Below are 26,081 nucleotides of genomic sequence, written 5' to 3'. Positions count from 1 at the left end.
CAGTTCACTGCCAAGTTCTGGAGAGAGGTCCTGAGATCTATTGGGTCCACACAAGAACTGAGCTCAGAGGTTCATTCCAGCATGAACGGCGCAGCAGAGGGAGCCAATGCGGTGGTGGAACAATACATCCGGTGTTTTGTGGACTATCAGCGAGACAACTGGTCGGACTTGCTACCCTTCGCCGAAGTGGCGTACAATGATGCGGTCCACAGCAGCAGAGGATTAGCGGGTTTCCAGATTACCAGTGGCATGGGAGTTGTTGCCATGCCTGAGTTGCCTAGAGAACCTCCTTCTTTCATGTCTTTGAGTGAATGGATGGACATGCTAAAGAAAGGATGGGAGAATACGAAGAAGGCTCTAGCAGTTGCAGCAGAAGCCTACCAGAAGCAAGATGATCAACGTCGCTCACTCATAAACCCCTACCGTGTGGGGGACAATGTTTTTGTATCTACCAAATACATAAGATTAGAAATGCTTAGCAAGGAATTGGGTCCAAAATTTCTAGGTCCATTCCCAATAGTGAAGATAGTTAACTCAGTTACAGTTCAACTCAGTCTACCCAGAAGTCTAGGGGAAATTGACCCAGAATTTCATTGTAGTTTGTTGAAACCAGTAATTGGGTCTAACAGAAGAGCATCCACCCAAGCTCAATCTCCTCCTTTAGTGATGGAAGGGGAAACACAATCTGAGGTGGAAAAAATTGTAGATTTCAGGCTGAATAGGGGTTGCTTACAGTACTTAGTGCATTGGAAGGGTTACCCTTGGTCTGAAGTTAATTGGGTAAACAGTGGGAACCTGAAAGTGGAGAAGTTAGTAAAGCAATTCAATGGGAAGTTTCCTGAGAAGTCAAGGGGTTCCCCTGGGTGGAGAAGAGGTGGTTAATTTTGTTATGTTAACTTTTATGTTATTCTCTTTGCAGGAAACGTTTTTCTTTTGAGGAGAGGCCGCCTGTCAGGCCTGTAATTATATTCTTTTTTGGATCTTTGGCCTGCCACACTTTCTTAGAATTTTCTATGCTGTTTCAATAGTGTAGTAGTTGGGAGGGGGGAATAGAAAGGAGTAGGATTGTAGAATGGATTGTTGACATTCTTTTGTAGAAGCCAAGGTCATCTTTTGTCTTCGCATCTCGACACCTGGCCGGAAGAAGATGGGTGTACATGCCAGCGTGGAAGAATATGATTGGAACATGTGATGGATTTGTGGGTGTGGGGAGAGATCATGAACTTTAACTGGGTGAACCCAGAGCATGTACTTCCAGAGTTGAAATTTCCATAGCTGTACTAACATGCCTGTGGAATAAATTGCACCATTAAGGATGTTTTGCCTTGGACAATGATTTATTTCTGCATGGTATTTAGAACCCTAACAGATAACCATCTTGAAGCAGATCCCCCAAAAAATTAGGGAGAAAAGGAAAAATTATTCACAATTGGCGAATAAATTATACCAGAAGGGGGTGTGGTTTAGATGGTTGATGCCTGAAGGTATGTTGATATTCTGGGAGGACACAAGAATTAGAATCAATACACCCATAGAGGCGCAGGCCTTTATGGAAAAAAACAAAGCGAACCTAGAAAAAACAGAAGACGCTACAACGGTTATACAAGACACGGGAGGGGCCGGAGCTCTGCCAGCGGGGGGAGAAGGGGCAACAACAAGAAAACTCAGATCACAAAAATGAATAAGAAAAATACATTGTTATAAACAGACCGAAAGTAATAATGAAATTATATCTAGACTTTATATTATAATATATAAATTGATTGAAATTTTTTTCTAGAAATAATATGCTGATTTTATATGATCATGTATTAATGTTTTATACTTAGATGTAATTAATGAGTTTGGAGGAAGGGGGCGCCTGCCGCACTTGCAACTGCCAAAATTTGTACACTATTCCACCTACCCTTTTCCCTATAAATGTTTAAAAAAACCAATAAATTTTTTTGAAAAAAAAAAGTATTTTAACTCAGATATATTTATACATATTACCATCATCATACCTCCATTTTCATTTGACTATAATTGTTTAAACAACCTTCATCATAAAATATATCAAGATTTAAAACATAGCCACATACTGGCATTTCATTTGCTATTTCTAATATCCTCCAATAACACCGAATCCTTATGGCCTATTCTGGCTAAACATCCATAGTATTTAGTAACAAAAATTTCTAGTCCTCCTTTCCAAATGACTGTTTACAATTTCCAACTACTTTCCTTATGTTGTACCCATGCATATATATATATACATTGTTAACATTATCCCTCCTTTATTGACTGTGTCCTTTATCATAACATTTCCCCCCAATAAACAAAACTTAACTAAATTTAACTTAGTTCTTTTTTATTAACCTTTATATATAACAAAAAAAATTCTAATCTTCCTTTCATAGGTACCATTCAATATTCATATCCAATTATTACTTATCATAGCAATACACATGTATACATTATTATCATTATCAATTATTTATTTAACTATATCTATTGTCACTAAATTTCACTAAGTCTAACTAGTTTTAGATTATACCCTTTCATCTATCAACCTGTATCTTTCCAGTAGCAAAACAATCTCATGTCTTCTGCCATTTGTGGTATCAGTCCTCTAATCATCTCCTTAGTCAAATTTGTATGGACTCCTCTTTGCAACTCATTGCTTATTAAGTCTCTCATGTAATTTTGATGCCCTTCTTCTATTTCCTCAATCAGCTTATCTTTAATTGTCAGTGGTGTTTTCAACGATGTTGCTAACAAAATTTCTCTCTTTAAATCCATAAATTCATTTATTTTTTCTTCTTCTGTATCTTGCCATCTGGGGTAGAGTTCCCCTCCATTTAATTCCTCTTTCTGTATTCCACTCTTTCCATTTCCAGTCACAAACCAATCACCATAGGTATCAGCGGATTTAATTTCTTTGTAGTCATTTTTCTCTTCGGTTTTTAGGACTCTAACCTCCATTTTTTCCACTTGATAAACATCTCCAACTTCTTCATCATATTTTACTGTTAGATGCTCTAGATTTTCCAACTTCTTCTCCGTTCTCTCAGATGTGTTTGATAATTTCTGAATTTTTAACAATATCTTTTGCAAACTTAAAGTTTCTTTCTGCTATTGAGATTGTGCCATTATCTCAAGCTGACAAACACTGCTGCTCTGGCTTGGAAGGTTTTTACAAGATTAAGCATAAATTCACAATAAGGTTTTATTTTCACTTTTCTCTGGTTAAAGATATACTTCAAAGGAACATCTGCATGCTTTTCTTCTTATCACTCTCTACAGACAAAACAGTGAGACCTTGAAGTCCAAGCCAGAATAATCAGTGAGGAAAATAAAAGTGTTCTGTTTCCAATACACAAACTTCCAGCCTCCGAGTAGCAGTGTCGTCTTTGTTGTTACAATTTTCTTTGTTTCTTTTTGTACCTTTTTTTATTCCGTTTTAAAAAAAAATCAAATTCTTGAATGAAATAGAGAAGAAAAAGGGGAAAACGCAGTAATGAAGGAGAATTTTAATTCATAGGTTGCAAAAAATAATGAAAAAAGAAGAAAAAGAAAATTTAATCCCTTCAGTTTAAAAGGCTTGCATAAATTCCATCCATGAAAATAACATTTAAAAAGTAAGATAACCCACTGCCCAAAACCATTCAAAGCTTAATTCCACTGCTTATTTCTTCTGTTCTCAAATTTGAATTAACTTTAAGTTTTTTATAGGCAGTCTCTTTTAAAACGGTAAACATTCCTCACCAGCTGGAAATACTTTCTCTTTCTGTAGCTTTCCGTTTTGGAGCCGCCCCAACTTAATCAGCCTGATGGCTGGACTTTTTGTCGCTGACTTGAGGAACTTATCTTGGATCGATCAGGGACTTTGTGATGTCCCTGAGATCAGCAAGATGTATTCTTCCTGTTCACCATCTCTGCGGGATGGTTTAGGTCCGATTGGACCACCCAGTGGCAAAAGTATAGGCTGCAGTCTCGGAGCATCGAGACCCCTTGTCCGTATCGTTGCAACATTGGCTCCTCCTCTCGGCATGTTGTCATTTAAAGCTGGTTCAAGACAATTCCTTACTTGGATGGGACAGCAAATGCCACTTCCACTGATGAGAAGAGTCACCTGACCTGTCCAGAAACTGGTATTTCAAAATAGTTAAATTGTTTTAGTACAGAAGGCAGGAAAATCCACTGGCATCTCTCCCTCCTCTTTGGCATTAAAACTAAAACTAGTCCCCTGTTTTCTTGCCCTGAAGAATTGGTTGCAATAAGTCTTGTATAATTACTTGTGTGTACATGATAAATAATCTTGTTGTTTTACGTTGTGCTGCTGGAGGATGACGAAAGCTGTAAACCAATACACATAGAGGTCACCAGCCCAGAGACAGTTGGATCTATGTTGGTAACATTTATATATATACTTGGGAGTTCAGTGGGAACTTTTCTCTAAATATCACAAGCTTGTAGATCTTATCCTACTGTTTTCCCCAGTTACTTAAGAAAAGAGAATTGAATTGCCTCAATTAAACTGTTTGGCAGAAGATTTGGTACAGGCAACCCAAACACATTATTAAAGAGGAATCGAATAGAATATAATAGAACAGAACAGAACAGAATTCTTTATTGGCCAAGTGTGATTGGACATACAAGGAATTTGTCTCTAGTGCATATGCTCTCAGTGTACATAAAGAAAAATAAAATACATTCATCAAGAATCATAAGATACAACATTTAGTGATAGTCATAGGTTACTAATAAGCAATCAAATCATACTAGGAAACAAATAAAACAATATAAATTGTAAAGATAAAAGCAACATGGTTATAGTCATAAGTGGGAAGAGATAGGTACTGGGAAGGATGAGAAGAATAGTAGTAAGACAGTCTTAGTAAAAAAAAGATTCACTCGATTTGATTGTGTGATCACCTCTATGTATTTTTCTTGGCAACAATATGGAAATGGTTGGCTAATGCCTTCTTCCGGGAAGTGTTTTGGAAATAATTTGAAAGTGTAAATATAGCATCTGTCTGCAATTCTTTAAACCAGCTATAGCTTATCCTGGGATCATGAGGCTGTTCCTTTCAGCTGTCACATGATCCCAGAAAATGTGGGGCAGTGTTAACAGTTGTGAACAAGTCCTAGGTCTGCAGACCTGTTTATTTCAGTGTGTTTATTTGGAAAACAAAACAAAACACTACACAGGCCTACTCCCCAAGATAGATGAATTTTATAAATAATGAAGACTCCAAAGTCCATCACAGGTTTTTATGAATTATAAAAGACACCAGTTCATATGGATGGAATCTTCACTGCAGTATACTTTTCAATTCAGGGAATGAAAATATTCCTTGCTCGAGGACCTTCTGGCAACTAAAGGACAGAGGATTAGAAGTTATACAAATTATCACACATGTTCTCCAAATAATTCCAGGGAGGGAGACTTTTTTCATTAAATCCTCAAAAGTAGGACTCTTCTTAATCGTGATTGCTGGTGAAAAAGCCCAATGGGAAATTGTTCCTTTATGTTCCTTCTTTTCAGTTGTAATCAAAGTGTGGGAAGTCAGGGAGGATGCAGATCAGTGGAGAGAGAATTGCACAGTAATAGCCAGGACATTCTCAGGCACCTAAATCAGTTCTATCCATGTGAATTTTACTGAAATATGCTTCTCTTTTGAAATAATTGGCAAAATAACATCTCTTTTGTCAGACTGGATTGGAACCATTGGAAAAACTGCAAGAGCCTTTCTCTGCCTGGTTGAAGATGCCACCAACTCCTCTCCCCCCACGTCAAAATTACTGGCTTCCAACTTTCTACCCAGCAATTTAAATTTGGTTCCAAAATTTCACAACTGCCACTTGTACATTTTCTAGTACTAGTGCATCTCACAAGTGCCGGCTGCTCTAGCAGCGTTTAGTAATCCATCTAGTAGACAAATTTACGCCAGAGAGGTAGGTTATCATGTAGTTTACATGCCCGCAACAAGCCTAAATGTCCGTTTTAGATATCCATGTAGATATAAGCCTAATTCTCCATGCAGGTGTAAGTATTCAACCCTTCCAAGATATTCTTCTAATGACTGCCAATGAACGTCCCAACGGCAGTGGATAAATTGTCGTCCTAGAAATGGGAAACTATCATATCATCCAGGTTGTGTCCCTGGGTTGTGGTTTCCAATTCACAAGGCTATGCTGTCCCTCTATGGGAGTTTACGAAGGCTATTGGAGCCTTAAACCGCTCAATATTTTGTGGGATTAAAAAAAATGGCCTTGGGAACTCCAGTGGTGCCATGATGATGTTATTGCTTATCCTGTAGTAGACTCTTAGGAGACTAGAAATCTACTACTGTCATCTACTCCTGGAATCCAAGGATACAAACTGCTTTTTAGACAGCACGTAAGTGTGACAGTTCACATTCCTGTTGGCTTTCTACTTTTAACCCTTTTTAAATAAGGATTTTTACACGCTTATCTCAATAGCTCAGTGACTCAACCACCTGCCTTTCATTGATTTTTTAATTGTTTGTTTCCTGCCTTTATTTTTACAAATAATTCAAGAAGATGAACATAGGCAACACATCTTCTTCCTATTTTTCCCCACAACAACAACCTTGTAAGGTAGGTTAGGCTGAGAGTGAGTGAGTGAGTGACTGGCCCAAGGTCAACTAGCTGGCTTTCAAGGCTAAGGCAGGACTAGAACTCACCATCTCTGGCTTTCTAGCCTGGTGTTTTAAGCACTAGACCAAACTGGTTCTAATTTATATCCTTGTGTGCTTCAATATTTCAGTCATTGAAAGCCTCCTTGCAACCCGTAAGCTGTTCTGTGTCTGAAGCCTTTCCTTTCCTACTTTCCTAGCTTTGGTTAATTTTCTTCACTCTTGTTTCCATTGATTTGAGTAGCTATCCCTGTGTCCTGCTCATACACACATACAACTGTGGTTTAGTGGGTTTATTAATATTCCCCCACAACTCCCTTCACCAAAACCCCAAACTGTCCCAGTTAAGTCCAGCCACAAGCCAGTGACGTGCGGTGAGGTTTATGGCTGGTGAGGCTGGTGACATCATCAGGAAGGCAGAGAATTCTTAGTAAGGCGTCGGCCGCGACTCAGTTTCCAGGGTCCTTTCATGAGTGAGCTGGCAGGGAAACAGTAGCTAACAGTCAGAAAAGTCCGTCCTTTCACGAGCAACTTTGTCAGGGGAAAAAACACCCTGTTAGAGATCGATGAACCGTGGCTGATTCCCTTCTGCATATCTTTTGAGATATTTAGAAAAGAAATAGTCTTTAAAAGTATTCTAATTAATAAACAAACTTTAATAATAAAATAAAGAAAAACAGAAGTAACTAATTGGTTACATTTTGATAATGAAAGCTACGTTAGCCAAAGTTGGCTGCCGAACAAAGAAGAGAGGAATTTTGGAATGTGTAACGCGTGCGCAATAAATCACTTTCAGATAAGAACCTTTTTTTGTTTTATGACCTGCGCAATAAAGCTTTCTTAGTTTAACTCTTGAGTGTCAGTTTAGGCAGTTCAGGCCTAGCAAACTTTTTAACATCGTGACAAACTTCCCGTGAACCTGCGTTGCTCAGTGCAAGGAAGGGAACTGCTCGCGCATTCGCCCTGGAACCAGGAGCTCCAGCATCACAACCCGACAGAAGGCAGGGAATGGGACCACGTGTGCAGGAGGGAGGCTGAGGCTAGATTCCCCGCCTTCCTGAGTCAACATGAAGGGGACCGCGGCTCGCGCAGTCAAATTCCCCGAGGCTCCTCAGCACTTTTCCCCTTTTTTTTTTCATGATGAGAGCGGTGAGGCTCTGCCTCCCGTGCCTCCCCTGACCACACATCCTTGCCACAAGCAAACCAAAGCTAGTCCACAGAGCAATGGCCAATGAGTCCATAAGGCACCTGAAAATTTCCCAATCAAAATAAACCCACCAAGAAATTAAAAATTAAATCCACAGTACAAGAGGGTTCACAGGCCAAAAAAAGGTCCAGAGATCATAAGGCACAATCCAAGACAACTCACGTTCTCAATCCAAAGTAAGGCAAAAATCACAACAACCAGAAAACGCACAGCTAGGAAATGAACACATTGTTCCCAGCATCACTTCCATTTGACTGCTGTGCTAAATAACCTAGTCCCAGCTCAGTACATCAAGAAGGGGGAGACTTTCTCCTCACAAGAAATCTGGCTGACCTTCTCTGTTCCTGCCTTTTCTCTGCCTTATGTGTTCTTGGATAAGGTACTGAAGGCAGTTCCTCTTCCTCCTCATTGACTGGCTGCAGCTGCATGCTTTCCCCACCTGAAGCCTCAGGGTTGTCCTGCTGCAGCTGTGCTTCAGCCAAATCCCTCAACTGGCTGCTTGGAGCCATTGACCAACTCCCCTCCAGACATGCCTGGAACTGGTTTATCCTCCTCTGAGCTGACATCTGGAGCCATATCTGGGGAAGCATCCAGGGGAGTCATCACCCCCTGTTGGACAACAAGGATGTGTGCAGTTCAGTTTCTAGATTGCACTAACTTTAGTTTAGTTATCTCAGAAAATCTAGATGACTGGGGGCTCCTGAGAAGGAGGACTTTAAAAAAAAAGAAAGCAGGGAATGGAGAGGACTTAGAAGGGTGCAGTTCAATTGCTCCTGAGAAATTCAAGGTTCTGAATCTTCTCATCTCTGCTGAAGTTCTTGGCATATCATCTGGGCAAGGGTTCAGTTCCATCTATTCTGGTTTTCAGATTTGGAGTGAGTTAGTGGATCCTGAAGATGAAAATCAAATACTTTGGCCACCTAATGAGAAGGAAGGACTCACTGGAGAAGAGCCTAATGCTGGGAACGATGGAGGGCAAAAGAAGAAGGGGACGACAGAGAATAAGGTGGCCGAATAGAATCACTGAAGCAGTAGGTGTAAGCTTAAATGTAAGGTGACCAACTTTTTTACAATGAAAAGGAGGACAAAACACGTTCTATTGTCCAAAATGCTAAGGTGACCAACTTTTTTGCAATGAAAAGGAGGACAAATAAATTGGAAAAAATATATCGTAAATAAAAGAAATATTTTATTCATTGCAACAATAATACACTAAAATATGATATATGCATAATAAAAACATTTGCAACATTTTATATTGTAATTATGCTTACATGCCTGTTAATTATTATTTAAATGAGTACTTTTCCATTGAATTAATATTTTTTGTCATAAAAATATCGTGTCTTATACCGCACTATACCGAGTCTTGACGAATTGTCATGTCAAATACAAATATGTCACATAACGCGCAACAGATTAGCCTTCAAATATCGAAAAGGAGGAAATGTAGGAGGACACTTTTCGAGGGAGGACAGAACTTACAAAAGAAGGACTGTCCTCCCTAAAGGAGGACGGTTGGTCACCTTATTAAATGGACTCCAGAGGATGGTAGAGGACAGAAAGGCCTGGAGGAACATTGTCCATGGGGTCGCGATGGGTCAGACATGACTTCGCAACTAACAACAACAACAACAACAACAACAACAGTGGATCTATGTAACAAAAAGTCATTCAGGTTATTAAGAACAGTCTTGATTAAACCAGCTTTGCTTATACTGAAAATGGGAGGGGGGTTCAAACAATTGTAAAGTAAGTAGCATGCTAAGCAATCTCTTTCTTAAAGAAAAAGTAATTTTATTTTCTTTTGCCATGACAATCTTAGCCTGTGGCATAACACAGAAAGTTCTGAAAACAAGACACCAGCAATCACATGTTTTTAGTCCAAGGATAATTTTGAAATGCCCATCTCATTAAATGGGAATAGCTGTCGGTTGAAGCAAACTTCAGATTCTACAAGGATGTGAATTTATGACATTTAATGGCATTATTGAGACCAAGCCTCATAGAAATCTTATGAACCAGGCTGCAATCTAATAGGCCCTTTCCTTTCCCTGATATCAGTTCTCTATGCTCTCTTCTATGGAGTTCATTCCTATGCCAAGAGTAAAATTCGGCGGCCAGAGTCTCTGCCCAAAGGGAGGGTTGAGCTGGCTTTACAAAGGGTGTCGGGAGGGTTGATTCTTCTTTTAGTTGTGTTTGCTTTCAGTCTTCAGACTGTGATTTAAAATGCAAAGCTCTGCCACTTGGGTTCTTGCAACCCTGCCCAAACAGCTGGGCTCCACAAATCAACGAGGGGAAGGGGCATTGTCCTGTGGCTGTTTGGAAAGTAAACATACCATTGCTCATTTTATTCCAAAAACAAAGGGATCACCTTACACCCTTCCCTCCACCTCCTGCTTTTTGTCTGCCCTTCCTTCTCGGATCCCATTCTTTTATTTCCATCCTCCAGGCCAAAAAAAAAAAAAAAAAACTAATTAGCCTACTTCCTACATGGCAGAATTGATCCTGGAGACTGTGGCTTAAATAATGGCACCGATGAGCAACTTGTTTTCCTGACCTTCTCCCCCCCCCCCCCCTGTTCTGGTACCTCTGCAGAATGCTTCATCTCACAGCAGTTTAAAGGTAAAATCCGATCTCAGCTCCTTGCAAGGAAATAGAGCCTCCCTGTATTTTTCCCTGGCAACAGAAGTAGTTCACCACTGCTGTCTTCTGGGAGCCTTTCCCCAGTTCCTTCCCACAGGTTTGGATTTCCTTCAGTGGTGGGATTCAAATTTTTTACTACTGGTTCTGTGGGGCATGGCATGGTGGGTGTGGCAGGGGAAGGTTACTGCAAAATCTCCATTCCCTCCCAATCAGCTGGGACTCGGGAGGCAGAGAATAGATGGAGGTGGGTCCAGTCAGAGGCGGTATTTACCAGTTCTCCGAACTACTCAAAATTTCTGCTGCCAGTTCCCCAGAACTGGTCAGAGCCTGCTCAATACCACCTCTGATTTCCTTGTGGTCTCAGGATGACCTGTCTCAATTTTTTGAGATCTGCTCACTGCTGCCCCCTAAGAGAATATAATGTTTTAAGACAGGGTGGCAACCTGCAGGCTAATTTTCTGCAAAGTGTCCCAATCCCCCACACCCTCCCAGGCCCTTGGATAGGCAAGCAGTCCTACATTGGCCTTCTTGCACGTGAGTCACCTCAAAACTGATGGATCTTTCTTCCAATCAGACATATGTAGAACTGCACTACTAAGATTTGAATCTTCTTTGTAAGAATTCCCAGTCAGCGGAGGAACCCCAAAAAAGAAAGAAGTTTTGTCAGAGTAGTAATTTACTCTCAGAATTAGGACTTCAGAGATAGAAAGGAAAAGAAATATACACATATACCATTAGTTCTTGTTGGTGCTCTTTAAAACAGATGCGTTACATGGTAGCAGAATCGCAGGAAAATAAGTATTTTGCATATATTAATCCCAGAACCAAACTCACATTCCCTGACACATGTAAGTTCTCTCATTAATTCTCCCCAACTTTCATTTCAGCAGGCTTATCCCGGGACAGAAGATTCTTTCTTTGTTGCTATTTTTGCACCTGCAGAAAATGAATTCAAAGCAACCACAAGGTAAATTTCATTAAGTCACTCCCTCTATAGCAGGGGTGTCCAAACTTGGGAACTTTAAGACTTGTGGACTTCAACTCCCAGAATTCCCCAGCCAGCCATGAGGAAATCATGCTGGCTGGGGAATTCTGGGAGTTGAAGTCCACAAGTCTTAAAGTTCCCAAGTTTGGACACCCCTGCTCTATAGCATGAATGTGTCTAAAGGTAACTGGAATAAAACATACTTCATATTACAAAGTAATTCCTAGACAACTTTTTTAAACCTGTCGTTTTTCAGATGTTGAGATGGGATTGCTAGAATCCCATTACCATGCTGGCTGCCGTTACAACACAAATGATGTGTGTGTGTGTATGAGTGAGAGAGAAGGGGGGGCAAGGCCATGCTACCCCCAGCCCTGGAACTATCTGGTCATGATGGCTAATTATTACCTCCATTATTGGAGATGGTATGCCTCAGTTGCTGGTCTTGTTTGTCCAGGATGAAATTTTTAGCATCATCCATGCAATTTTTCTTAAATCTAGACATATATTTTCAACCTGCTTCAGAGCAGACTTGTTTCAAAATGTAGCTCTGCAATCCTAAAAGTACCTGAAATTGAAGACAAATAATCTGAAAAGTATAGGCACATATTTACAATTGAAATTTTTGCAAAGGAGGTCTGGATAGATAGACTTCATTTATTCTCTCTACTCTAATGGTTTCAGCGGTAGGGAACATGGTTTCCTTTCAAACATTGTTTCAAATGCAAACAGCTTCTTGGAATATTTATTTGGAAGGGGACATTTATTGTGCTAAAAGGAATTTACTTACTTATTCCTATGTTTGCAAGGAGTGATCATGCTTATGCAAAAGTCTGGTGAATTCAGAATGGCGTACCGGCCTCATTTAATGACCTTAAGATTGTAGCTTTATTAAATTTACTTCAGCAGAACCTCAGCTGCGCCTGACATGGAAGATTCAATTGAGGAAGATAAACATAACAAGTGGGACAGAAAAGTGCTGCATATATTTGAGAATATTCAAGCTCCCGTCAGGTTCAATTTCCACCCAAGGAAGAGCTGCTTATATCGTGCAATTTCCAGCTCATTTCTTCTCATCACTAAATACCTCACCTGAAGGATGTAGGTAAGTTACCTTTGGGGATAACTTGAAAGTCACCTGAGAACTTTTCTTTCCCCAGTTTGTTCTCTTTAAAAAAAACTTAATATCTTTCCTCTCCCACAAAGGAGGAGGGGGAGGTCAGGCAGCTTATTTCATTACCTCCCTCCTGCCTTCCTCTCCCTGACAGATTTCACACTGTGTTGTTCATCCGAAGAAGGAGCAAGGGAGGAAACAGAGAACAGCCAAGAGATTAATTCTACCTGCTTCCTCCCCCTCTTCCCAGCAATCACCTGCTTAAAGGGGTCACAAATAGTAGGTAGCTGTCTCTGTCTCCAGCTCTGAGAGGCTCATTTGTTTGGTGACAGCTGAGTGATAAGGCCTGAAACCTAAGCTCCCTGCTTAGCCTGATGGTGTGGATAAAAAACTCTGAATGTGTGCTTCCCCACCAAACATTTCAGGAAATGAAAGTTGTAACAGGATCCCAGTCGACATCTCCCAGCAGCCAGCGCACAGAGAGACACAAAAAGCTCAAAGAAATGGATGTAGATTCAATTCAGATGAGAGATGATGGAAAGAAAGAGTAGGGGAGGCTGAGAAATCTGGAAATGGCAGACGCAGAGCCTCCTTGTTTGATGATATTATTAGAAATATCATTTTCTAAAGCACTCCGTCTGACTCCTTAATGTGATAGGCAGAAGATTTTATATAAGAATGTGGTGGCTGGGTGCAAAAATATTCTATCGTAAATGGGGCTAATATTTGAATTAAGATAGGAGGATGTGTGTGTGTGTGTGTGTGTTTTGTATCTCCTTGCTGCTATCTAGTGATTACCTGGATGTTTGCAGTCGAGATATGGTAACCGTTATTGATGTTTTTTTTTTAAAGAAAACCATAAAAGAAAAGAAAGCTAATAAAAATAGTAAAAGTGAAAAAAGAAAATAGAAAAAGAAATAGAAAAAGGACAATTTAAAAAAAGGAAAAGTAAGATAATAAAGAAGTGACTTCTGATCTTGTTGAACGGAATTACAAATTCGTTTATTTTTGGCCCTCTCTAATGTTAAAGGTAGGCCTTATACTGAAAATGAGCAGCAGTGACACTAACAACGGTGCTCATAAGATTTTTTCAAACAGTCCATGTTGACTGGATTTTGTTGCCTTCTAAATTTCCCACAGTGCTCCTGATATATTGTTGCTCTAAAACTGCTCTCCACAATCCTGGGGAAGATGTGATTTCAACTTCTAGAATTCTTCAGCCAAAGGGGAAAAAGAAATATTTTAAAAAAATTCTTGGTGAGAAAATGGGTGAGAAACTTTAAAAAAATTGTCACAATACAACATGGGAAGAATTATGCACCAAATCCATAAGGTTTACCCTAAATTATAATATAAAAGAAAACTGGTATAAAATGTTTTACAGACGATACACAACTCAATAATTTCCAAGATAGACAAAGCTTACAGTAAAAAAAAGTTGGAAATGCCATAAAACAGAAGGAACATTTTACTACATGTGCTAGACATGTAAGCATACTCAAAATTATTGGATATATATATATATATATATATGTATGTATGTATGTATGTATGTACGTACGTACGTATGTATATATATATATATTCACCTGGAACATTTTAGAAATTACATTTGAAATGAAATCACATTTTTGCTGGTTTTATCTCAGAATATATTAGCAAGAAGCACTGGAATTTACTGAGATACATGCTTGTGGTTGTGAGGATAAACTCTGGACAACATTGGAAGAAAAAAACAACACCGACAATTTCTGACTGGAAACTTAAACTTGGAAAATATGCAGCAATGGCAAAAAGAACAACTTATATCCACAATACCACTTTAATCAAATTCAAGCAAGAATGGTTTCCATATACACAACACATCATGTAGCAAGGCAAACACAAATACTTGCAATATGGTTTTTAAGGAGGTCTAAATGTTTATAAACACTGTGAATCACAGTATAACAAAGGGGGAGTGAATACCTATTCACTTTTTCCTTGCAGCATCCTTTTTTTCTTTTTTTCCTTTTTCTCCTTTTAAACATTTATAAATAATACAATGAAGACTTTAATATTAAGCATTAAGTGACTAGCTCAAAGATTGAAACATTTCTCATATTATAAACTAATTACCATATTTTCCAGAGTATAAGATGCTTTTTCTCTCAAAAAAGAGGCTGAAAATCTGGGTGCGTCTTATACACTGAATACAGTATTTTTTGCATCCTGAAACTCCGCCCCCTTCACCAAAATGGCGTGCATAGCTTTTAGGAAGCTTTCAGAGAGCTCCTGGGGGCTGGGGAGGGCAGAAATGAGCAAAAACCGGCCTGTTTTTGCCCCCCCCCAGCAGCACTCTATAAGCTTCCTAAAGGCTATCTATGCCCTTTTTTTGACAAAAAACAGGCCATTTTTGGGATGTTTGCAGAGTGCAAAAACTTTTTTTTAAATTTTCCTCTTCAAAACCTTGCTGCGTCTTATACTCTGAAAAAATACAGTAAATGCATTTTGCAACTGTTTATCAATGTCGTATTTAGCATTGGTAATGCATTTAAAGCAACCTTGTGTTCATTCACATTGTATTGTTAGAAATCCTAAGAATGATTTATTAGAAATCATATTTAACATTGATATAAATACTTATATTTAACAGTTTAGTTCATGTGTGTCCAGCCCGTAGCTCGCAGGCCACATGCGGCCCTGGAGAGCTAGTAATTGCAGCCCCACGAGATTATAATAAAAATATAAAAAGTAAATGAAGTGTTATTTATATACATTAACTATATTATATATTTTATATGGGGCGCAAAACAATCCCTCTATCACTCTTCACTCAATGAGGCCCAGGCAATAGTTATAGCACTTAGCTTCATAGTGCTTTACAACCCTCTCTAAGGAGTTTACAGTGTCAGCATCTTGCTCCCAACAATGTGGGTCCTCATTTTACTGACCTCAGAAAGATGGAAGGCTGAGTCAACCTAGAGCCGGTGAGATTCGAACTGCTGAACTGCAGTCAGCCAGCAGTCAGCAGAAATAGCCTGCAATACTGCATTCTAACAACTAAGTCACCACAGCAAGCCAAAAGGTTTGACAGTTATAGCTTAATTTATCTAAATCCTCACAGTGTAAAGAGTCTCTAGTTTCTGTAGTATTTCTGTAGTATTGTATAAAAAGTACAGCGCTGTGCTCAGCTACTACCTATATTCTATAATGTAATGTTTCATAATGCAGTAAAACAACTTGGTAAAAAAAGGAAAGTTAATTGTGGAAATTGAAGTCCTCAAATATGTTGGGGATTACATCTGGGAAGACTGCTCTAAAGCATTGTATACACACACAAACACACACACACACACACAAATATGTGTGTGTGTCCCAGTATAACTCTGGAATGTGCCGAGCAATTTCAACTTGGTACACAGATGACTTACTCTTTGGAAACAAATACTGTGGGGGTAAGAGACCCCTAACACCCCTCGGGGTGTGTTAAGATACTGGCTTAAATGGCTTCTACTATACTGCCGTAAAGTGGCTTCTACTGTACAGCGCAGTGAAGTTGCCATGGTAAAGGCTTCACAGTACTCCACAAGGGGGCTCCCTCTGGTAAGGGAGCAAAATCCAACATTAGAAATTATGTTTGGTCCAAACATTTTCCCCCTATAAATAAATAGAGAGCGACGGGTTATCAGCTAGTGGAAATAAAAATAAAAATAAAAAGTAGATAGCTTCAGCCATCCAGAGGCTGATCAGAGCACTAGCCCAGAACCATTTTTTAAATATAGACCTAGTTATCAAAGTGGCCACTCCTGGGACACCTGACAGCTGCCTAAGAATGCTGATGCACATCCCTGGTCCTTCTTAGCTCTTTTAGCAAACATGGCTTTTTAACTAGTTAATAATGATGGGAAATTTCCATTTTCAATACTATCTTCAGAGCCATTTCTGTAATGAGTCAAAGTTGGGCAGTGAAAATACAGCCGAATCCTAATTCCTACCTACATTTTTCCTACATTATTATTATCAGCATAATCAGTTAATTATGAATTTTGAGTGAGTCTAAATTAAATTAGAAGTTTTCCCCTCCCAAAAATGGATAATTTGATGTAGAATAACTTTCTTAAATCTGTTTCAGTTATATGTCAGTGACTTTACTGCAATTTCTTTCAATTTGTTTACAACATTTCTGGAAGACACCAAGGAAACCTCATGTACCTTACTCAAGATCTAAGTGCAACTATGTTTTATTTTTACCTTCAAATGTGTCTAGAACTTGCAGAAGTTGCTAACAAGATTGGCAAAACTATTAACTAGAGAACAGCTATGGTTTTGCTACCTTTTTTAAGGAAAAGAAAATGCCGTTGTTTCTGTGAAATATAGAGCAGGCATTTTCTCACAAGAAAGAATGTGCTTTCTTCTTTTTCTTTACATGGTGATACGATTCTCTCAAGGGCAACCACTGAAAAAGTCTTGTGGTTTGGATTTCCTGGTGAGAACAATTGAATATTAATCTTTGGGACCAGGTGGGCGCAGGTTACATGACATTATTTTTGCAGGACTTCCTTTTGCTTTACATGCCCACCCCATCAGACCTGGCATCCCATGCCCAACTCTGTACTCAATATAATTTTCTGCCTATTGTTTAGAAGGCCAGGCTTTATTAATGTATAAGCAAGACGCATGTTTTCATTGGCTGGGTACAATTGCTTGCCAAGCATGAGAAACAGTGGGTACAATTTGGCACCACACCACACTGAATGGTACAAGAACACTCCCTAAAAGATAAATTTAGGTATGTAACTGAATTGGCAACAAAACATTATGATGTAGACAAGTACTGTACCCTAAGCTAGATAGTCAACCAACCACGCTTGTCATTTTCCATTCCATTCCAACCCAATGAACATGATTATTTCTTCCTTATAATCAGCCAATATTTCAGTCCCTTTTGCTGGCTTGTAGCTAAGTGGGAGGTTTCAGCAAACTCCCTCTCTCTTCCCATTTTTTCAAAGAAATGCTTCTGCAAAGCCCCCTCTTGTACTTGGATGATGCTTTTTAAGCTGAAAACTGATTTATTACAATATTTATGAATCATTATATAGCACCATCCCCATGGTGTCATTTTACACCTTGCCCAGACCAGTTTATGATCTAAAATTTGACACTGGGGAAACGTCTGAAGAAGCAGGAAGTGGGAAATAAAAAGAGAAGCAATATGTGGGTTTTTTTCTAGTTCCAAAGCAGAAACAAATGGAGTGTTTAGGGATTGCAGTTCCCAGAATTCTCAGGTTGGGGTGTCTGCAAAAGGATATGAGAAGTCTGGGGTGAGAGGAGCAGAATGCTACTGGAATTCACCTTCTTCACTCTGCATCTCATAACAGTGTAATTTTTTTTCTCCGTTGATTTCATTCATTGAAGCCAACAGCATGGCCTAATAAATAAGGGGTGTGTGTGGAATTATGCTGAAAATTCAGCATCAAAACATATTAGAATAATTTGGTGGGCCATTCAAATTTTTGGATGCAGCCCTCTACATGGATAGGTGTGAAATAATTTCCCTACAGTGCCCTTCCCCAAAAGGCTAAGTTGCTGTGCCAAAGTTTGCTGTGCCATTATATTTGTTTTTGTTTTTTAGGGGAGAATTAAGGCTGTAAGAGAAGAATCAAGGAAGATAAAGCAATATTTGAATTATGTTCTCAGAAGTCTATAGATTTGTTACATGTTCCTCTCTCCCAAACCTTGGATTATTATTATTTTTTAAATGGACAAGTCATCAACTATGAACCGTATTTTATGCCTGTCTCCCAAAAACTCCCAATGAACTTATGGATCCATTTATTTAATTTCATAAATGTGCAGCATCTGATTATCACAGAGCTTTCTGAGAAGTGAGGAATCAAAATACAGTGAAGAAATAAAATTGACTCAGAAGATTCTCCCAAGTAGCAAAAGGCAATCAGTTTTTTAAACTTCTCAGCAGTTAGTACGAGTCTACTGAAACTTTTAACAATTTAATATTCTTTAACAAGAATTATGTTAATATGATATGTGTAACAAGACTCCTAAAACTGCAAAAGACAATAATAGGATGAAGAAGTGATTGATGCAATACTGCTTAAAACTCTTCCTTCCTTCCTTTCCTTCCTTCCTTCCTTTTTCCTCTCCCCTCCCCTCTCCTTCCCAGAAGGAAGGGCTATTTTAAAACAGTGAGGGAATTATCCTTAGTAGATCCCATAATGCTTGCTGCCGACAGCCCCGTGAAAATGGACCCAGAATTGCAAGGCAGAGCTTTTCTCTCTGATGTTTGTTGAAGAAACAGCGCACTCCAGGGCTCAGTGAAGGCTCTCCCTTTATTTCTGCCCTGTGAATGGACAGTGAAAAGCATGGATATACAGTCGGTGCAGATGTTTGGATTATATTGCCGTAAGAGCAAGGAAAAGGATGTGGCACCATCAATAGAGGGTTTATTTCATGCTTCCTTCTGCATATACAGTATGCTAGCATTGTGTAATAAATGTACAAAATCATAAATTATCTACCAGGTTTGCATTTATAGAACAAAATATATGTATACATTCTGAGTGCTTGGTGTGCTTGTAGTGATTGTAACTACAGATTGGAACAGCCTATACATTTCATCTCTCTCTCTCTCTTTCTTTCATCTATCGATCATCATCTATCATCTATCTATCTATCTATCTATCTATCTATCTATCTATCTATCTATCTATCTATCCATCCATCCATCTATCATCATTATCTATCTATCTGTCTGTCTGTCTGTCTGTCTGTCTGTCTATCAATTTGGAGGTTTATAATTCATGCACTTTCTGTTTTCTGAGATATCTCTATCTAGGAACTGTAGGAAAGATCATGGAGAAGAAGGCAAAGGCAATCTCTGATAAACAAAATAAAGATGATTGTGTGCTAGAACTTCAGGAGAAATAAATGGAAGCGCTTACACATCCAGTGCATTGATGATAGAGAAGGTCATCAACTTCAAAGGATTTAAATGTATGAAGGAAAGCATTTTAAGTGTGTCTCAGCTTGGATGGCTATATGTTACCTGCTGCATCAGAAGGAATGTTTTTGAAAACCAGTTCTGATAGAGAACAAAAGCTAAGCTTATTGTCCTTACATCATTGTTCTTCAAGTGGTAATTGCTATGTTCTGCCTGCCAGGATGTCTTTGAGCCACCTGATCAACCTTAAAGGACAAATAATGTTGGACTTCATATAGAAAGGCCTTTGTCTCATCCAGCAGAGATTCTGTTTATATATAACCTACAATCATACTTTTTAGGTGCAAATGTGTTTGAAGCGCACCACCATAGCTGGACTGGCCCCTCATTTCCCTGGCTAGAAGTTAGTTCATTTTCTGCCTGCCAACAACATAGGTTTCAAATTATGCCTTCAGTTTTCCTTTCCTCTCCCCTTTTTCCTTTCCTTTCCTTTCCTTTCCTTTTCATCATTGTTTCCTATCTGCTCACAACTAACTTGCCATTTCAGTCTTCTCTGGTGCTTAGGCTGCCTTGAACTAATTTTCTGGAGCAATTCTAGTGCGCAAGAAAAAAAAACCAAAGACAGAGTCACTGTTCCATTTTTATATCCAGGTTTCGGCTGCTGCTGAATAGTGACACTGAAATGCTTCGGCCACCATTGGAATAGCAAATCCCAAAGGTGGGGCTAGAATTCAAGGTCTCCTAATTTATAGCCTGATGCCTTTACCTCTACACCAGATTGGCTCTCTAGAGGACCACTTATAGAGCGTGTATACCGCTTTCTGAAAATCTAGTTGCAAATCAGGCTTTGAATTGAAGCTCTCTAAAACAGCCCCCGATTTAGACCCATCTACATTAGGGATCATACAGGATTGAAATACAGCAGAGACAGGGTTTGATAGTAGAACAGGGGTGTCAAACTCGATTTCATTGAGGGCCGCATCAGGGTTGTGCTTGACCTTGGGGGGGGGGGCGGGATGGATGTGGTCATGGATCAGGGACGTGCGGTCAGGGGAGGCAGGGGAGGCAGAGCCTCACCTCTCTTCATGAAATAATAGTATATAATATTATATACTATATATATATATATAATATTATAATATTATATACATCCGTTCGGCCGCGCCCAGGAGCTGCGGAGGCAGAAATGTTGTCGGCGCTCCCGGATGACGAAGCCACGAAAGCGACAGCAGCGCGAAAGCGACAGGAGCGCGCAAAGTCCAGCAGAGGCAGGAAGGTTCTTGTCGTTCCCCAGTCACTTTCGTGGCTTCGTCATCCGGGAGCGCCGACAACATTTCTGCCTCCGCAGCTCCTGGGTGCGGCCGGACGGATGTAGCCACAGCGATGCCGAGGTGGTCCGGGCGGACGAAAGAGCGAGCGAGGCAGCCTGATCCTCGGTCGCTCGCCTGCCGGACTGCCTCAGCGCCATTCTGGCTACCTCCATCCAGCCGCGCCCGGGAGCTGCGGAGGCAGAAATGTTGTCGGTGCTCCCAGATGACGAAGCCACGAAAGCGACTGGGGAACGACGAGAACCTGAACCTTCCTGCCTCTGCTGGATTTCGCGTGCTCCTCGCGACTGCAATATGCAGACGTGAGGAGCGCGCAAAGTCCAACAGAGGCAGGAAGGTTCTTGTCGTTCCCCAGTGGCTTTCGAGGACTGCGGAGCGCAAGCTGGCGGAGCACGCTCAGGAAGGCAGGGAATGGGATCACGTGTGCTGGAGGCTGAGGCAGCCTGAGCCTCCAGCACACGTGGTCCCATTCCCCACCTTCCTGATGACGTCACCAGCCTCACCAGCCATAAACCTCACCGCACGTCACTGGTCATGGTGGACATGGCTAGCTTGACATTACCCGTGTCAGGAGCGCCTGTGGTGGCCCGAGTGCTCTGCCAGTGAAAACGGGCTCCTGAAGTCTGTTTTCGGCTGGGGCAGCCTCCTGCAACCCTCTGCCAACAAAAATGGAGGGCTGAGCTCCATTTTCACTGCATAGGGTTGCAGGAGGCCATCCCAGCCAAAAATGGAGCTCAGGAGCCTGTTTTCACTGGCAGAGGCACCACAGGCCGATCCTTCACTCTTTCCAGGGCAGCCCTGCAGGCTGGATCTAAGCACTCCATGGGCCGGATCTGTCCCCGGGATCTTGAGTTTGACACTCTTGTAGTAGAAGAAGAGGTTTGATATACAAGACATGTTACTTTCCAAATGCTACAATTGAGATCAGCAGACAAACTTGAATTTTCTTTAAAAATATTTCCTGTTTTGAAGGGCAGAAGGCTGCAGGTTTCATTCAATCATTCGAGACAAATAATCCTTGTCTGGTGTTTGAGTGACCTCTGCTGGCTACAGAGTCTCATTTGTGTGTTATCTTTAGGATTAAAAAAAAGAATGGAGGATTGCCATCTATCAGTAATGAACCATTTCATTTTAAAACAGGACTAGATTTGTTGTATATGTTTCATTGTTGCCCATAATGGAATTTACAAGTCATACTGTTCCTAAAATGTTTAGAACCTCAAATAGGTATCAAAAAGTAAGACGAAATGCATATTTTGTGGAAGGAAGGAAGGAAGGAAGGAAGGAAGGAAGGAAGGAAGGAAGGAAGGAAGGAAGGAAGGAAGGAAGGAAGGAAGGAAGGAAGGAAGGAAGGAAGATTTTAAGCAGCATTGCATCAATCACTTTTCCTTCATCCTATTATTGTCTTTTGCAGTTTTAGGAGTCCTTGTTACACATGTAATATTACAAAAGGTTGTTCACAAACTTCTGGTTGGCCCATTGGGCCTGCTTTTCACCCTCCCCAGTCTCCTGAGGCTTTCCTGAAGCCTAGGGAGGGTGAAAACGGCCTCCTCTGCCCCCCAGGAAGCCTTCCAGAGGGCGGAAATGGATCATTTCCGAACTTCTGGTTGATTCGTTGGGCTGTTTTTTTGCCCTCCACAGGCTTTAGGAAAGCCTCTGGAGCCTGGGGAGGATGAAAAATAGGTCCAACAGGCCAACTGAAAGTACTCCCCCCCACAGGGTTCACACATGCATGCACAGGTGGGTGGGGCATGTGCATGCACAATAGCACGCACTCAATTGTAGCACACCTTTAGAAAAAGGTTAGCCATCACAGTGGTAGACTGTTGATGAGATGCAACTTGGTCTAGGAATCACATTCTGTATTGTTTCTGCTTTTAGTAATGTAAAAATTGGTTAGCTGAGCAGGCAGGAACAATCTTTTTCAGTCAACAGGAATAGTTAGCATTTGGAGAGCATTTTGTTTGTGGCTGGCTGAAATAAGTACCATGATTAGTCTGAGCCTTAACAAAGTGGCTGCCATGGTGGACACCATCAATCACACATTTAAAAGAAAGTGAACTGGTGGCTTGGATTCCTATCACCTCTTCCATTTTTTCAAGATGACACCTTCCTCTTAGTATTACTTCTGAGCAAATGGGCAATAGCCCTACCATTGGGAGGCAGCCAATTTCCAATTTCCATTTTTGGATCTATGTGGAATTAAGAGACAATTAAGTAAAAGTAGATATGCTAGGTTGGCTCTTAATTTTACAGATGTCACCTTTCCCTCTTTCTTTTGATCAGGTGAAGCAGGGAAGATGGCAGGTTCCAAATAACACATTCATGGTTACATTAGTGCCATGGGCATTAGGTTACTCGTTCAGTATGCAATCTGAGCCTGGCCAAATTTCCCAGCTTTCCCAGTGGGAAAAAATTCAGCTACTGATCATTCCCTGAAATTCTTGCAAAAACAAAGTTCCCTCTGACTATAAGCACAGTAAAATCTCAGAGAATAAAAACCAGTTCAGAGACGTCAGCTGGCAACCTGCCCCTGTCCCAGAGGCCAACTCAGAGCTGGCCAGCTGGCAATTTTTTAGGTGTCCCTGCCCTCCAAACAAAGCCCTCTTTCAGAAGAGGGCTCAGCCTTTTTCGTGCCCATGCCAGATGTTCAAATTGATCAAAAACAAAGGATTTTGGCAATCACCAAGCAGGAAACTAGAATTCATGTGGATATATGAGTTAATTCTCAACTCATGGGGCTTAGATGACAGAGGAGATGAAGCCCCATCCACCATGCTTTGCTTTATGGGTTATCCTCCCCAGGAGCAGGCATTCAATTTGTACAATTATTTGAAAAAGTATCTGCTGTCAGTGTAGAATTAGACAAACCTTTTTTTGACTTAATATTCTCAAAGACTAGGCAGTATTCCTAAACAAGCCATAGACCATAAAATCACATATTTTAAATACATGCATACATACACACACACACACACACACACACACACACACACACACCGTCACAACTTATTTTAAAGCAGAGGTTTTCAAACTTTTTCAGGCTACAGAACCTGTTAGTTTAAAAAAAGAGAACATTCCTAAAATCCCTGAAGAAGCGAAGCTCTAATGACAGAAAATTGGCTGTGGATAAATAAGCCTTTTTTTAACCTTAGTTTCACACAACCCATTGAATTTGCTTGGAAACTAGAACTGCCTGGAGCCCAGTTTGAAAAACCCTATTCTGGAGGGCCATGGGATTGTAGTTTAATGAGGTTGAGAATTCTCCATTGTTAACTTGATATTGGATTTGAAAACTGCATTTTAAAAACTCTGTTTTTCTTTTGGAGGGGTGGCACTGAGACTTAGAGTTACAAGAAAAAGATATTGGCTTGTGCAACTTGTGATTTATGAGTCCTATCTCTTCCTCCTTCCCTCCATAGGGTTTTGTGTTATACAGTATTTAATTCTTAGGGCAGGGGTTCTTAACTGATTGACCCAATTACTCTTTTTCCTGGTCTCAAATAATGTCATTACCTCCACAAATCCCCCCCCCCCCAAATTTCATTATTTTATATCTGTGTCATTCTTTCTACTGTTTTCCCCCCCGAACACCATCACTCTGCTAAACAAATAATTCCTTCAACACTGCCAAACTATTTACTAAGTCTGCATTACAATTACTATTAATCTTCTCATCGTTCCTATCACCCATCTCCTTCCACTAACAACTGTATGACTGTAACTTTGCTGCTTGTATCCTTACAATTTATATTGATTGTTTCCTAGTATGAATTGATTGCTTATTTATACCCTATGACTATCATTAAGTGTTGTACCTTATGATTCGTGACAAATGTATCTTTTCTTTTATGTACACTGAGAGCATATGCACCAAAGACAAATTCCTTGTGTGTCAAATCACACTTGGCCAATAAAGAATTCTAGCTATTCATTAATTTTAGAATACAATTTTCTCTTCAAAGCCATTGACAACAGAATGGCTACTTAAGAGAGAAGTTAGGAGAAGGAAATGAAGTGGATATGATGATGAAAAATAATTGTTATTGACTAAGCTGTGTGTTCTCAAAGCAGTATGACATCAAAATAGCACAAGGATAGCATATCATCATACAAATACCGCCATTATGTACTTGCATCACAACATTTGATATAAATAATTAGGTGATAGGAGATATAAAATAATGTACATATGAATTATTATTTGTATTCCCTTTTCACCCCTTTGGATATCTGTATCAAGCATGAGAAATCAGAAAATCCAGGCATTTCAAAAGAATATAAAGGTTTATTGCCAGCTTAAACTCTCTACAAGAATCTGAACTACTAACGGTCAAAGCAAATTGGCGGTAGGTAAGAGTCAAAGGAATTCAAGGACGGTTGGACTTAGATCTCTTGTGGGAGCAAAGGGACTCAAGACTGATGATGCATTTGATCCCTCCCTTCGGCTCAGCCTGGTCATCTCCTACAATCTGTGGCATAATTGTACCCATAGACTTCTCGTGGAGTACATCTGGCTCCATTTCTCACCTAACAATACTTCTGGTTTTCATTTATACCCCAGAAGCATTCTTAGAAATTTGACCATTGTTATATTCCACAAACACATGTTCCCCATTTGCATACTTTGTAAATGGCATGCATTTTTTCTTGCAATAAGCAGAGTTAAAACTGTACATTATGGAAGGCAGAAGTAAGGGAAGAAGTAAGTAAAGCACAGTTATGTGGTTTTTCACTTAGTATTCATGTCATTTTATTTAATGGCCAAAGATGTGATTTCTAAGTAAGCTTATAAACCCAATTGTGGTCACATGGCTTTCTGCTTAGCAACCAAGTTGTTGGCCCCAGTTGTGGTCAATAAGTGAGAAGTACCTGATACGAATTCTTATATTCCATTGTTCTCTTTTTTATTCTCCATCTCCCATCACATATAACTAAATAGAGCAGCTTGCAAAATATGGAAACACAACTAAATTTGCATGCATACAACTTTGCAATAAAGTACAAATCTTGAACATTTGCAGGAAATTATTTAATCTTCTCAAGTTTCCAACTCCCAATTTGAAATACTTCATTGCATCTATAAGGTATGCTCCTTTTAAAACCCAATTTTTTATTTGGCCAGGCAAGTAAATCAGTGGTGAGAGTCAAATAATTGAACAACTGGTTCTCCGCCCTAATGATTTCTTCCAACAACCAATTCACCAAACTGCTCAG

General features: G+C 40.0%; 1 long non-coding RNA gene across 2 annotated transcripts; it reads left to right on the top strand.

Annotated features, from left to right (window-relative positions):
• The first annotated feature begins 11,372 nt into the window (after positions 1–11,372).
• Positions 11,373–18,374, top strand: LOC309383683. Of its 2 annotated transcripts, none has more exons than XR_014173896.1 (3): positions 11,373–11,464; positions 12,389–12,587; positions 18,211–18,374. It is a non-coding gene; the product is annotated as an uncharacterized lncRNA (long non-coding RNA). The 2 variants fall into 2 exon arrangements; XR_014173897.1 differs by having other exon boundaries at positions 11,384–11,464; positions 12,392–12,587.
• Positions 18,375–26,081: the final 7,707 nt, after the last annotated feature.

The sequence above is a fragment of the Natrix helvetica genome (genome assembly GCF_964273705.1).
Source record: "Natrix helvetica genome assembly, chromosome: 1".
Taxonomy (NCBI): Eukaryota; Metazoa; Chordata; class Lepidosauria; order Squamata; family Natricidae; genus Natrix; species Natrix helvetica.
This window is presented reverse-complemented; position numbering and strand designations above follow the sequence as displayed.